Source organism: Trachypithecus francoisi, unplaced genomic scaffold (assembly GCF_009764315.1).
Source record: "Trachypithecus francoisi isolate TF-2019V2 unplaced genomic scaffold, Tfra_2.0 Lachesis_group3, whole genome shotgun sequence".
NCBI lineage: Eukaryota > Metazoa > Chordata > Mammalia > Primates > Cercopithecidae > Trachypithecus > Trachypithecus francoisi.
Genome location: NW_022681468.1, coordinates 13,111,575 through 13,124,427, shown reverse-complemented (window position 1 = coordinate 13,124,427; position 12,853 = coordinate 13,111,575). Strand labels below are relative to the sequence as shown.

General features: G+C 49.6%; 1 protein-coding gene across 3 annotated transcripts in view; it reads right to left on the bottom strand.

Moving 5' to 3' along the window:
• PRIMA1 (proline rich membrane anchor 1) overlaps positions 1 to 12,853 on the bottom strand; it is a 71,375-nt gene that overhangs the window by 48,480 nt on the left and 10,042 nt on the right. The gene's annotated exons all lie outside the window — the stretch shown is intronic.

Sequence of the window (12,853 nt, the reverse complement as noted above, 5' to 3'; positions counted from 1 at the left end):
CACCCTGTACTGGACACTATTGTAAACACTGAACATATTATTTTGACCCTGTCATCAGCCCGAGGAGGAAAAGGAGGTCTACACGAGGGCAAAGCTTCTTTCTGAAGCCACACAGCTACAGCATGGTACCTGGGTTCCAAATCACTCGAATTTAGGGAAAGAAAGTGCAGGTGTAACTGCTGAATCAGTACCATGGGAATAAGCTTGCAAATGAAAGTATCCTTGCTTCAAATTAATGTCCCTTAGGTATTTTTCCTCTCCCTCTTAATGATCAGTCACTTTGGGGAAACCAAGTCAACACTGAAGACCTCCAATCCTAGCATACCCAGTTCTCAGGACCCTCACGCTCCATCCCTGCAGTCCCCCAAAGACCAGCTGAAAGTTCTCTTCCCCAGAAATTACGCTTTCTACGTAATTTATTTTACTTGATGATTTTCTAATTTGCCTTGATCGATAAGATATAAAATGAGGGTAGTGACCTAAAACTGAACCCAACATGAAGCTGCTAAGAAAAGGAGAAGCCAAAAGTCCTTTGCACCCAGGGCCACACATTTTTCTTCACCTTTCCAGGTAGCATCCAAAGAGGGAGCCAGGCCACTTGCACAAGGCACAGTGACTGTAGATTTTTTAAAGACCAGTTTTTCAGAAGATGCTCATCTACTCTTGACACTAAGGCAGTAAACCAATGCCTCCTTATGGTCAATGAAATGAACATGTCCTCAAAGCACCCTTGCCTGAGACATGGCTCAGGGCATCTATTGTGCTTGGGTAACAGCAGAGGCAAAGAAAACAAGACCCAGATTCCAAAGACCTGGGTCTGGGTCCCAGAGCCTTCCCTTGGTGGGGGTCTTGAGAAAGTCATTTGGCCCTTCTGAGTGTGAGTCACCTCAGGGTCAGATGTGCTGGGAGAGATGGATGATTGGATGACAAGAAGCCAGCCTCTAGCCTCCAGAAGGCAGCATCAGGTGATACCCAAGGAATTACTGGCTGCCTTCAAGGCCAGCATCTCTCCCACCCAAGTGAGTTTGTCACTGCCCGCTACAGACACATCGGTGATTTCAACCACGGGACAGAGCTGGGTGCAGCAATGGCAGGAGCCTCACTCTAGTCATCACTGCATCCTGCAGCCTCACACGCAGCATGACACAGAGAATTCAACGAACCTTTGATAAACAAATTGCAGACGCTCCTCAGCCCTGAAGGTGAATGAGTCCACTTATATCCCCATACCCAGCAAAGATCCCTTGCAGACATTCACTTTACTATTTTCCCATGAAGAGCAAAACCAAAACAATCAAAACCAGTGACTGGGTTTCATGTCCTCAGTGTGCAAGGCCAAGTCGTTTTGCAACTCAAGAAAAAGAAATGAAGAAGGAAAATAAGATACAAACTGATTAACTGATAAGGACCATATCTTCTTTATTTTCATCTCTACCCAGTGCCTGGGACACAGCGGAGAGATTCAATGAAGGAATGAACAAATGAACAAATAACAGGGCATCAGGTCCTGGAGCCCACTGATGGGCAGAGTGGCCTACAAGACTTGAACCAACCTCATGTCGCCATGACCAACATCTGTAATAATTGACAAGATCGTCAGGGCAGAGAAAGTTGTGCCAAACAGAGAGGAAGGCCCTGAAGGGGGTAGGCAGACCAAGAAGGTGATACTGATCAGAAACAGCAAACATCACAACAGCTACATTTATTAAGAACAATGTATGCCAAGCCCTGGGCTAACTAATTAATATGTCTATCTCACTGAATATTCAAAACAACCCAACTGAGTAAGTGGTGGGCTGAGTCCCATTTTACAGATCAGGAAGTTGAGGGTTAGCCACGTTAAGAGGCTTTCCCAAGGTCACAAGGTTCTAACTAGGGGAGTCTCACTGTGGACCCTGCTGCTGGAGAGAGAAAGAACAGGGAAAGGGATGGGAAGTTAGAGAATACCCTGCACTATCAGGTCCCAGAGCCCAGAACCAGGGGGTGGGGTCCTGGTCAGGAGCAAAGGGTTGGCTGACCCTTCAGCAAACTTGTGCCAAGGTAAATGTCAACTCACTGTTCCTGCGTCACAGCCCATGCTGGGAATCACAGAACAATGCCATCCTGAGGCCAGAGTTTCAGGGGTGCCGGAGCTAGCACTAGAGCCTAAAGGTGGGGACTTTCAGCCAGGATCACACTCCCCATCCTGCAGAATCTCCTGCCGTTATGAGGCCACACCCTCCGAGGACCTGCCTCACACTAGGCAGTGGGCTGACCCTACACACCCCCCTCCATTCTGCCTGGAAACAGCGAGGAAGGAGCCATCATCCCCACTAGCAGATCAGGAAACTGAGGCTTGGACTGCTGTGCTCACCCACCTCTGAACACTCAGGTTCATGTGAAACATGCAGAACAGGCAAATCCGTGGAGGCAGCAGAAGGTCAGTGGTTGCAGGGGATGGTAGGTAGGGGTTTCTTTTAGGGGTGATGAACATGATCTGGAATGACATGGTGGTGATGGTTGCAAACATTGTGAATATACTAAAGACCCTTTACATTGTATGTTTTTCTGTTTGTTTGTTTTTTTGAGACAGAGTCTTGCTCTGTCGCCCAGGCTGGAGTGCAGTGGCGCGATCTTGGCTCACTGCAACCTCCACCTCTCAGGTTCACACCATTCTCCTGCCTCAGCCTCTCCGAGTAGCTGGGACTACAGGCGCCCGCCACCGCGGCTGGCTGATTTTCTGTATTTTTAATAGAGACGGGGTTTCACCGTGGTCTGGATCTCCTGACCTTGTGATCAGCCCACCTTGGCCTCCCAAAGTGCTGGGATTACAGGCATGAGCCACTGCCCCTGGCCTACATTGTATGTTTTTAAATGGTCAAAATGGTGAATTCTACATTGTATGAATTTTACCTCAACAAAAAAACTTTTTTTAAAAAAAAAAGCACCCAGGAAGTATATGCCGGGCCTGGATGCGGCCTCCTGAAGAGACATGTTTCCCTTTTCCACCTCGGTCTTCAGTCCAGACTCCACATAAGACACGGAATTCCTGGAGGGCAGGATTGAGTTGGGCCTAACCCCTGCAAACATCCTAGTGGCAGTGGTGGCAGCAGGTGGCCACGGAGAAGGTGCAGTGTCCTCCCCACCTCTTTGCCTGCAACTCCCCCAGCCTTTTGGGTCTAAGTTCCATTACACCTCACCTGTTCCTATTTTGATACAGGTCACTTTGTGCCACTGGTTTCAGCCAAAAGTCTCAACCTTGATTCACGCAAGCATCACCTGGGGCAGCTTGAAACTCCCCTCTAGGGCGGGCCTGGGAATCAGGTATCTTTAAAGCCCCCAGGTGTTGTCAACATGCAGCCGGGGCTCAAGTGTCCAACTAGAGGCAGGGGTCCAAGGGCAGGGTTGTGTTGAATTCACCTTTGTAGTCCCAGAACCTGCCATGGCAGGTTGGTAAATGTTCAATAAATCAATAAGCAAAGGTTTGTCGAGTAAATTAAAATATATTCAAACTTGCAAGCTTTGATTATTTGCTGGACACAAATACTTTAAACAGAAGACTGAAACATTTCCTTTTACTGCATTGGGAAAGGAAAATTCAGTACTTAAAAAAGATATGATCACTTTTTTTTTTTTTTGAGATGGAGTCTCACTCTGTCGTCCAGGCTGGAGTGCAGTGGTGCGATCTTGGCTCACTGCGACCTCCACCTCTGGGGTTCAAAGCGATTCTCCTGCCTCAGACTCCTGAGTAGCTGAGATTACAGGTGTGCACCACCACAACCGGCTAAAGATCACATTTTTAAAAGGCTAGCAATTCTAGAGGCTCTTATGGATCTCAGATTCGTCTGGAGACAGGAGTCATGTTCATATCTGCATTGTGCTTTGTACAGAAGGGAATGCAAGGCAGAGTCAGCCCATTTTATGAATGAGGGAGCTGAGGCCAGTTTGGATAAGAACTTTGCTCAAGCAAGGGTTATATAGTGACAAGAGATCTCACTTACTGTGAGTGGACAATGTTCCAGGGCTGGGCCAGGCCCTCGCATGTGTAATTTGCACAACCCCCTTTGGAGAATGGGAAAACTGAAGCTCAGAGAGGCTGCGTGACCAGCACACATCTGGAAAGAGCGAGAGCCTGGCCTGGCCTCCAGGCCTTTCTGCTTGCAGACCATGCAAGCGGATCACAGGGCACAAATCCTGATCCAGCAAAAGACGAGCATCCAACACCCAGAGGCCCGAATCAATGGCAACAGTGAGCTGGGCATGAACACAGCCCTTGAAGCAGTAGACATTCAAAGTGACATGGCCCGTGTTTGATGCCCACAGTCCCTTATCACAGGCTCACACTGCGTCCAGCTAAGGGCTAGGGCAGTGGCATTCATGAGGTTTCATAAGGAGCCTGTCGCCTGCAGGGAAGGCGGGTCACGGGAACTGGCTTCGCCTGCTGTGCCTGTCGCTCAGCTCTGTGGACCACAAGGCCTGGACCTCCTCTTTTGTTAGTCGGAAACTCATCACAACTCTAGTTTGCACCAGCAGCAGGGACTTCATTTTACGGTGATGAAGCCTAGCCTTGGATTCATGCGAATGTCCCAGAGCCAAGGTCCTTCTGCTGGCAGCAGCTAAAACACCCTGGTGGTGGGGGTGGGAGAATTGAGCCACCGCCTTCCCTGCACCACCTGAGTCTGCTTCATCATCCCATTCATGGGATCACAGACGTCAGTAGGACAAGGAGACGGAGCGCCGAGTGACATCTGGTGGCTTCTTCCACAGTCATTCCTCAAAACCTAGCAGCATTCTTGCTTCCACTTTCCCCCTACGATCACAGCCATCACTGAGTGAGTCCCTGCTGCAGAATGATCTTAACTCGGACCAGGGTGTAACACCTCCTCCTGCCTTTACCCTGGGTCCGGCCCACCACCACCATCTCTCCCTGCACCATCACTTGCCTGGCCCATGGCAACAGCCTCCTCACTGGCCTCCCAGCCCCCACTCTTCCCCTTCCTTCCATTCTCTGGAGTCAGTCTCTGTAAAGTGCACGTGAGGGCATGCCACACCCCCTACTCAAAATCTGCTGGCTTCTGGCTGCACTTCAGCTAAAATCCAAACTCCTTCTCTAGCCTCCACAGCCCTGTGCGGTCCGGGCACTGCCTCCCTGTGGACTCACCTCCTGCAGTCTTCCCTTGTAGCAGGCAGCAGCCATGCTGGCCCTTCACACACCCCGAGTGCTTCTCTACACAAGGACCTTGCATATGCTGTTCCCTCTGATGAGAAAGCTCTTCCCCCAGATCTTCCTCCAGCCACTCCCTTTCGGTCAGCTCTCGGCTTAAATGCCATCTCCGGTCCACATCACTCAGGCAGCCACCCAGTTACCCCTATCAAATCGTATGATTTTCTCTATGTTTGTAGCACGTTATCTTCCATTTTTCCTGTAATAGTTTTGGTTTGCTTCTTTCCTATACCACCATCCTATGCCCCCTCCAGTGCACACACAGAACAATCAACCTACCAACTCTGTGACTGCAGGGCCCTTCTGTTCTGTCCACCACTATATTCCCAGCACCTAGTACCTAGTGCCTGGCATATACCAGATATTCAACAATATCTGTAAGATAAGTGAACTAGTAGCTACCGAGGACTCACGATGTGCCAGGCATGTGCTAAAGATCTGGGGCCATCACTGAGGACCCAGTAGACACTGGACAATTGTGTATGTCTAACAAAGGATCAAGCATTGGTCAAGTCATTAGTTACATATTCAAAGGTGGAATAACTGCTACAAAGGAAAATGAAAAATTCAAAGAGTGTGTGCATGTATGTGTGTGTGTGCATGTGGATGCAGGGTGGTATGGTTTCCAAATGTAAGCAACTTCTCTGACACTCCTCCATCGGATGGTGTGTAATTCCCCACTGTTTGAATATGAGGCAGCCCTGCTCGCTTGATTCTAAAAAACAGAATGCAGTGGAAGTGATGCTGGGTGACTTCCTCAACTGCATCATCAAAAGGGATACAGCTCCCATCAGCCTCTCAACCTTCAAATTTAGCCGCCATGTTGTAAGGAAGCCCAGTTCACAAGGCGGCATCACGTGGAAGTGTTCGAGTGAACAGCTCCAGCTGAGGACCCAATCTACAGCCAGCATCCACCACCAGACATGGGAGAGGAAGCCTTCATGGTGGCCCCAGACCTGACTAACAGACTACAGTTCCATGAAAGACCCCAAGCAGGGATCTCCAGGTGGAGCCAGTCAACTCCTGCACCAGCAAGAGAAAGAAAATACATTGGTGTTGTAGCTTTTGGAATAGTTCGTTCTGCAGCTGTAAATGACCAGAACAGGGACTGGTGTGACATTTGTGGAAGTCAAGGAAGGTCTTCCGGAAGAAAGAAAGGGAATCTGAGCTGATATCAGCATGAGTTAAGGTTCTACTTCGAGGGGGAGGCTGGTGGACAGAAGGACTATATATGCAAAGGCTCCAAGACAGGAAGGAGTGAGGCCCAGGGAAGGAAAGGAAACGGGGGTCCCTGAAGCTGCCTCTCAGCAGTGGAGGGAAGATTTAGGCAGGGGCCACAGCAGGAAGTAATCAGATAGCCTTGAATAACCTCCCTTCCTCTCCAGCTGGGCAGCCTAGAATAAGTAACTCACCCTCTCTGAACCTCTCAGCTCCTCATAAAAATTGGCAAAAATACCACTGATTACAAAGAAGGGTTTGAGGATTAAGTGAGATGAGGCGAGCAGAGCTTCTCTCCAACAGCACCGGGAACTAAGTATTGGTTTCTTTCTAGTGTCCTGGGTGAGAAAAAGGAAGCATCTTAGAACTTCCACAGTCCCATTTGTCTCTTTCTCTGTTGAAACTTGGCCTTTGGCACACAGGAGAAGAACCAGGTGACCCTATTCCTGGCCCCACCAATGTTGTGTGACCTTGGAGGAGTCACTTAACCTCCTTCCAATTTTTCCAAGAACAAAATTAATGCCCCAATAAAATCTCTATCAGTGCTTTGAACTCCTTCAAGACAGGCACTATGGAAATGCAGGCTCACGCCTCTGTTCTGCCACAGCTATTTTTGGCCCCATCAGCCTTGGAAGCAGGTCTCACGGAGGGGGTGTATGTGCTTTGCTTGAGGGCTGGTACACATCTCCTTCCATGGCCTCCACCATCTGAGTCACAGGCGGGGATGGGCGGGCCACGGCTGACATTTACAAAGCAAGCCCAGGTCCTGGGCTCTGGCGGCTGCTAAAGGCTTTTTGTTCAGGCCACAAGCAGGCCTCTGGCTCTGCCAGGGTTCATGCCCACCCGTGCCTTCCAGAAATACCTTCACCAGGGGCACTCCAGTTGACACTGAGGATCACATGCCTGGCAAGGGCTGCCCGGAAGAGACACAGGTGGGACTCTCTGAAAACCTTTTCTTTCCTGTTGAAGATCCAGGGGGGTCTACACCTCCTTTGAGAGCCCATCTCATCCTCAGAGTTACTAATTTGATGCTCCCATCTCAGCAGAGATGCTGGAACCCTGCAGAAGCAACTCCCAGTCTGAAGGTTAGTGACCTGTTCTCATTTCTACTGCTTGCATTAGAATTATTTATGAGCTGCCATTTATCACGTGTTAACTAGGTTCCAGGCTCTGTGCTGTGTTAGTTTTAGGGCATCAAATCCTTCCAACCACCCATGTGCAGCAGGTGGGGTTGTTAACTCCATTCCACACATTTGGAAATTGGGGCTCCAAGCAGTTAAGGATTCCTTGCCCAAATCACTAATCGCTAATGAACAAGGGTTGGACCCCAGGTCTAGAGGGAGGAAGCCAGGTTCTGAGCCACCGCTCTATAACATCACCTTTTGAGCACAAAGTGTCTGCCCAGGACGGCCTGCGTAATTTCTATTCTTCATGACAATGCCTCTGCAGGTAGGAATCATATGAGAAAACTGAGGCTCTGAGACGATGTGACATGGCCAGGGTCTGAGTTAGCAGTGAAAGGCCTGGGGCTGGCCCCAGAGCCCCTTGCTGGGACTGTCATTCTCTAGGGCACAGTTTCTCAAAGTGTGCTCCTATGACCAACAGTGTCAGCATCATCTGAGAATGGAATTGAAATGGAGGTCCTCGGGCCCCACCCCAGACCTACCAAGTCAGGAATTCTGGGGATGAGCTCCAGTGATCTGTGACTAAACGAGCTCTCCAGGTGCTTCTGATACAAGCTCAAGCTGGAGAACCCCTGGTCGAGTGCCCAGACTCAAAGTGAGGGTTGTGGGCAGAGCCTGAAAAACCCAAGGGCAGAAAGTGGAGATGCTGCTCAAGAACCTTCCTTCACTAGATCCCTTTCCGTGCTCTTTCTCCAAGGCAGGTGGGGCACAGGGTAGGGCTGCTGGGAGTAGGGCACACAGCTGGGCCCACCACAGAGGAATAGAAGGCCACACTGCCCCCTCCAGCAATGAAGTGGGGGAGGGAAGTCAGGACTCTCAAAAGATTCATGGTGGCCAGGCACGGTGGCTCACGTCTGTAATCCCAGAACTTCAGGAGGCCAAGGTGGGAGGATCATCTGAGGTCAGGAGGTTGAGAACAGCCTGACCAACATGGTGAAATCCTGTCTCTACTAAAAATATAAAAATTGGCCGGGCATGGTGGCTCACGTCTGTAATCCCAGCTACTAGGGAGGCTGAGGCAAGATAATCACTTGAACCTGGGAGGCAGAGGTTGCAGTAAGCTGAGATTGTGCCACTGCACTCCAGCCTGGGTGACAGAGAGACTCCTTTTCAAAAAAAGAAAAAAAAATTCGTGGCAAATTAGAACAAAACAGACACCCCCAAAATAAACATAACAAAAAACAACTTGGAAAACCACTGTTGCCTTTGCCAGCAGAAGGGTGGCCCAGCAGTAGGGTGACCTGCTGTTCCAGTTTATCCAGGACTGAGGGGTTTCCTGGAGCACAGGACCCTTGGGGCTAAAACCTACAGAGGCCTGGGCCAGCCAGGACAAGCGGGTTGCCCTGAGGGGCAGGGCAGCAGCAAGTGCTGTCTGGATGAAGAGCAAGGCCTGCCTGGCCGAGTGAAGGATGCCCTGCAAATGTTCCTGGTCATTACTTCTAGGGGGGACTTCACAGGCCTGCACGAAGGTGTTTCTCTCTCCCCTCTTTCTCCCTTTATCCCAGACACACACACCAAAGCTCAACACATTTGTGGATCAATATCACTTCAGCAGGGAGCTTCCTGCCTGATCCTTGGGCTGCTAATTCTGGGCCTCTGCTTTGGCCACTCCTTCTTCTTCGTGGCCTGTCCAGCCTCCCTCTGCTCCCACCTGGGAATTCTACCTGGGAATTCTCTCATGTCTTCCTAAATCCGCCCTCCCTGCCCCTTTTGGAATTATGTATCCCCTTCCCAACAGCACCTCTTTATCCCCCAGGTCTGGCTGGCACTCACAGGCTGCTCTTCATCAGAATGCGTCCACAGGATGTTTACAGCAATGGATACCTGTCTAGTTTTCAAAAGTACTTCTCACTTTCAGGAACCTTCAAGTCAACCCCATGGGGTGGGTGTAGCCTATGAACCTATTTTACAAAGGAAGAAACTGAGGCTTTGGTTAACCAGCTCTCTTAAAATCATGAGGAGGAAAGAGCAGGGCTAGCATGCCAACATAGGCTCAAGAAAGGCTTGTGGAATCGGCCTCTTATGCCAAGCCCTTGGTCTTTCATGACCTGGGCCCTGCTGATGTGGACAAGTCCCTGTGTGACTCTGTAACCCTCAGGGTGCCCAGCCCAGGGTTGGACATAGAACAGGTGCCTGGCAAATGCTCGCCAGATAAATGAGAGGCCCTTGTGAGTGGCAAGAATGCAAAGGACATCAGAGGAGCAAATGGGACAAGGACTGGTGCATGCCTTGAGCAGTGAATCCAGGGAGATGGCAGGAAGGGACACGCCTGTGAACACCTTCTGCAAATGACAGTCCACTGGACCATGAACTCCATGAGGGCAGGAGCTGTCTGCTGCCCACTGCATGCCCCACACTTGGAGCTCAGTGCACACCTGTTGAGTGACAGCTGAGGCTCTACAGCATTGAAGCCCTGTGCCCTCTGGGAGACACGAATTCCTTCAGGGTTATATAGCAGGCACTTGTTTCTTGCTGTTGTTGTTGTTCGTTTGTTTTTTGTTTTGAGGCGGAGTTATGTTCTTATTGCCCAGGTTGGAGTGCAATGGCGCGATCTCGGCTCACTGCAACCTCTACCTCCCTATTTTATGATTTTGGCAGAAGTTGTAGATGTGGCCGTAGCTCTGACATTTATTGGGCACTACTTGTGTGCAGGGCTCTGGGCTGAGCTCAAGGAGGACCAAGAGAATGAATAAATCACATTCTCCACCACTGGTCTAATCCACCTTACATGCCTGAGGCACTCCATGGCTATGGTAGACATCCCCTGCCCTCCTGGCCTGGTAGCCATGTTCTTATTTTTGGGTTATAGCCCTTCTATTCGGATTTTCCTTTGGGAAACCACCTCTCCCTGAGCCTGTATCCACACATCCCAACTCCAGGGGTGGTCACATGGCCTGGTCCTGACCAACCAGCATATTCTATCCCATAAGCCACCATGATTGGTCCACTGGTGGGCACATGACCCAAGCTAGTCCGGTGAAAGTCGGCCTCAGGGCTTCCCTTGGACTATTGGGAAACAGAAGGTCTCTTCCTAGGGAGATTACTGACTATAAGGATGATGGAATGCTGGAGCCTGGAGCTACAGGAACTGAGCCAGCCTGAGAGAAAAGGCAACCCAGGAGAAATCAGGAGAGAGCGATAGAGACAGAGACAGAAATCCAATACCGTCATCATTTGAGACCATGGATTCAGCAGACCTGCTGACTGTATATCCTGATACATGAGCCCACAAGCTAACATCTTTCTCCCTAGTTTTTGTATTGCTTAAACCACTTCAAGATGTGTTTTTGCTACTTGAAACTGAAAAAGTCCTGCCATACAGAGCTCTCCTCTCTCACTCTCCTCTCCCAAGAAGCACCTTCAGTCCCAAAATTCAACATGAGTTCTCTCCTCTCTACCCAACCAAGCACTCTCCTCTAGCCTCCTCCCATCTCCGTAGCCCCCAGCCTGGTTTCAGGCCCTCTTTGATGGTCTGGGGTCTGAATGATCTTAAGAGACCCCCACCTGACTCCAGTCTGCCAGCTCAACCCCAATCTACTCCAATCCAACCCACATTGTCAAAACAGCTGATCTTTTGAAACAGACAATATAGGCTCATGTCACTTCCCCGCTTAACACCTTTGTAGGCTCATCACTGCCCAGAGCAGTTTCCTAAACCTTTGGGTCCATGTCCTTGCAGTTATGGAGCTGATTTTAGATGGTACATAGACCCAGCACTCAAACACACTGAGACCTGTAATAAGAAACTTGGCTCCTTTTGATTCTCTTACAAACTTTCCAATTACTTTATAGAGAAGATCTCAGCACTATGCTACTATGACTTTGACATCTCTCTACCATTTACTTCTCTCCCTTTTTTAACAAATAGAGAGGAAGCCTCAAGCTCAGAATCTTCCAGAGAAGGCTGGAATTTTAAAACCTTGGTTTGCTTCCATTGCATTTATTATTATGGTCACCTTCCATTTATGCAAGTGGTACTGGTTTCTCATTTACAGTAGTTTTGTAAAGATAAAGAAATTAATTTGTAGACACACAAAAGTGAGTTTATTTAAATAAAAAATAAAGCAAATAAGAGACGGTACTTGGATATGCATGAATGTAGGTCATTGTTTGCAAACAATGACCTATAGGATGAAATGCGATCTGTTCAGCCAGGCACACAGGCCCTTCTAGGTCCTCCTCCTTGGCCACCCTTTCAAACCACTGAAGGGCTTGTGACTCTCAAGAGGAGTCTCACAGAGCCACACTTCTAAGCCTTAGTCCACCCTCTTCCTTCTGCTTGGATGCCCTTTTCCCCCACCTGCTTAGCAACCTGGAACAATCCCATTCATTCTTTTTTTTTTTTTTTTTTTGAGACGGAGTCTCACTTTGTGGCCAGGCTAGAGTGCCGTGGCGCAATCTCAGCTCACAGTAACCTCCGCCTCCCAAGTTCAAGTGATTCTCCTGCCTTAGCCTCTGGAGTAGCAGGGATTACAGGTGCCCGCCACCATGCCTGGCTAATTTTTGTATTTTTAGTGGAGACGGGGTTTTACCATGTTGGCCAGGCTGGTCTCGATCTCCTGACCTCGTGATCCACCCACCTTGGCCTCCCAAAGTGCTGGGATTACAGGCATGAGCCACCGTGTCCGGCCAATCCCATTTATTCTTAAAGACCCCTCTTACTATTTACTGGGGCTACTGTTTTGCTTAACTATTCAGGTATTTCCAGTGCACCTGGCAAACCATTTCTGTGTTCTCTCAGGCCACTCTTTGTGGGTTGCTGACAGGATGGCCTTCCCTTGGAGGGCTGAGATTCCAGAAGGCCAGGACGGTCCTTCTCCTCTGTCTGACACAGATGCTCAGTGAGCACAAGATGGCCTGAGGGTAGGTGCAGGCCCAGGGATTCTTTCAGGAGAGAGGAGGCCAGTGAGCATCCCGGGATAGAAGGATCCGGCAGAGGCCCGGAGCAGAGGGCCTGGCAGGCCTAGGTTCTCAACTGTAACTTGCATTTGAATCACTTCAGTACTTGTTATTGTGACACTTCCCAAGTCCCACCCCAAAAACTCTGGCTCAGTGGGTTTGAAGTGAGCCCATGAAGATGCATTTTAAAACAAATGCTTTGGGTTATGCTGAAGCAGGTCATTTGAAGGCCAGGCTTTGAGAAGCAATGGGCCACAGGGTGTCAGGGAAGGATGGAGATATACAGAGGCCTCACAGTCAAAATGCAGGAATTCACACAAATTGCAAAGATCCTCCAGAACATTGCATC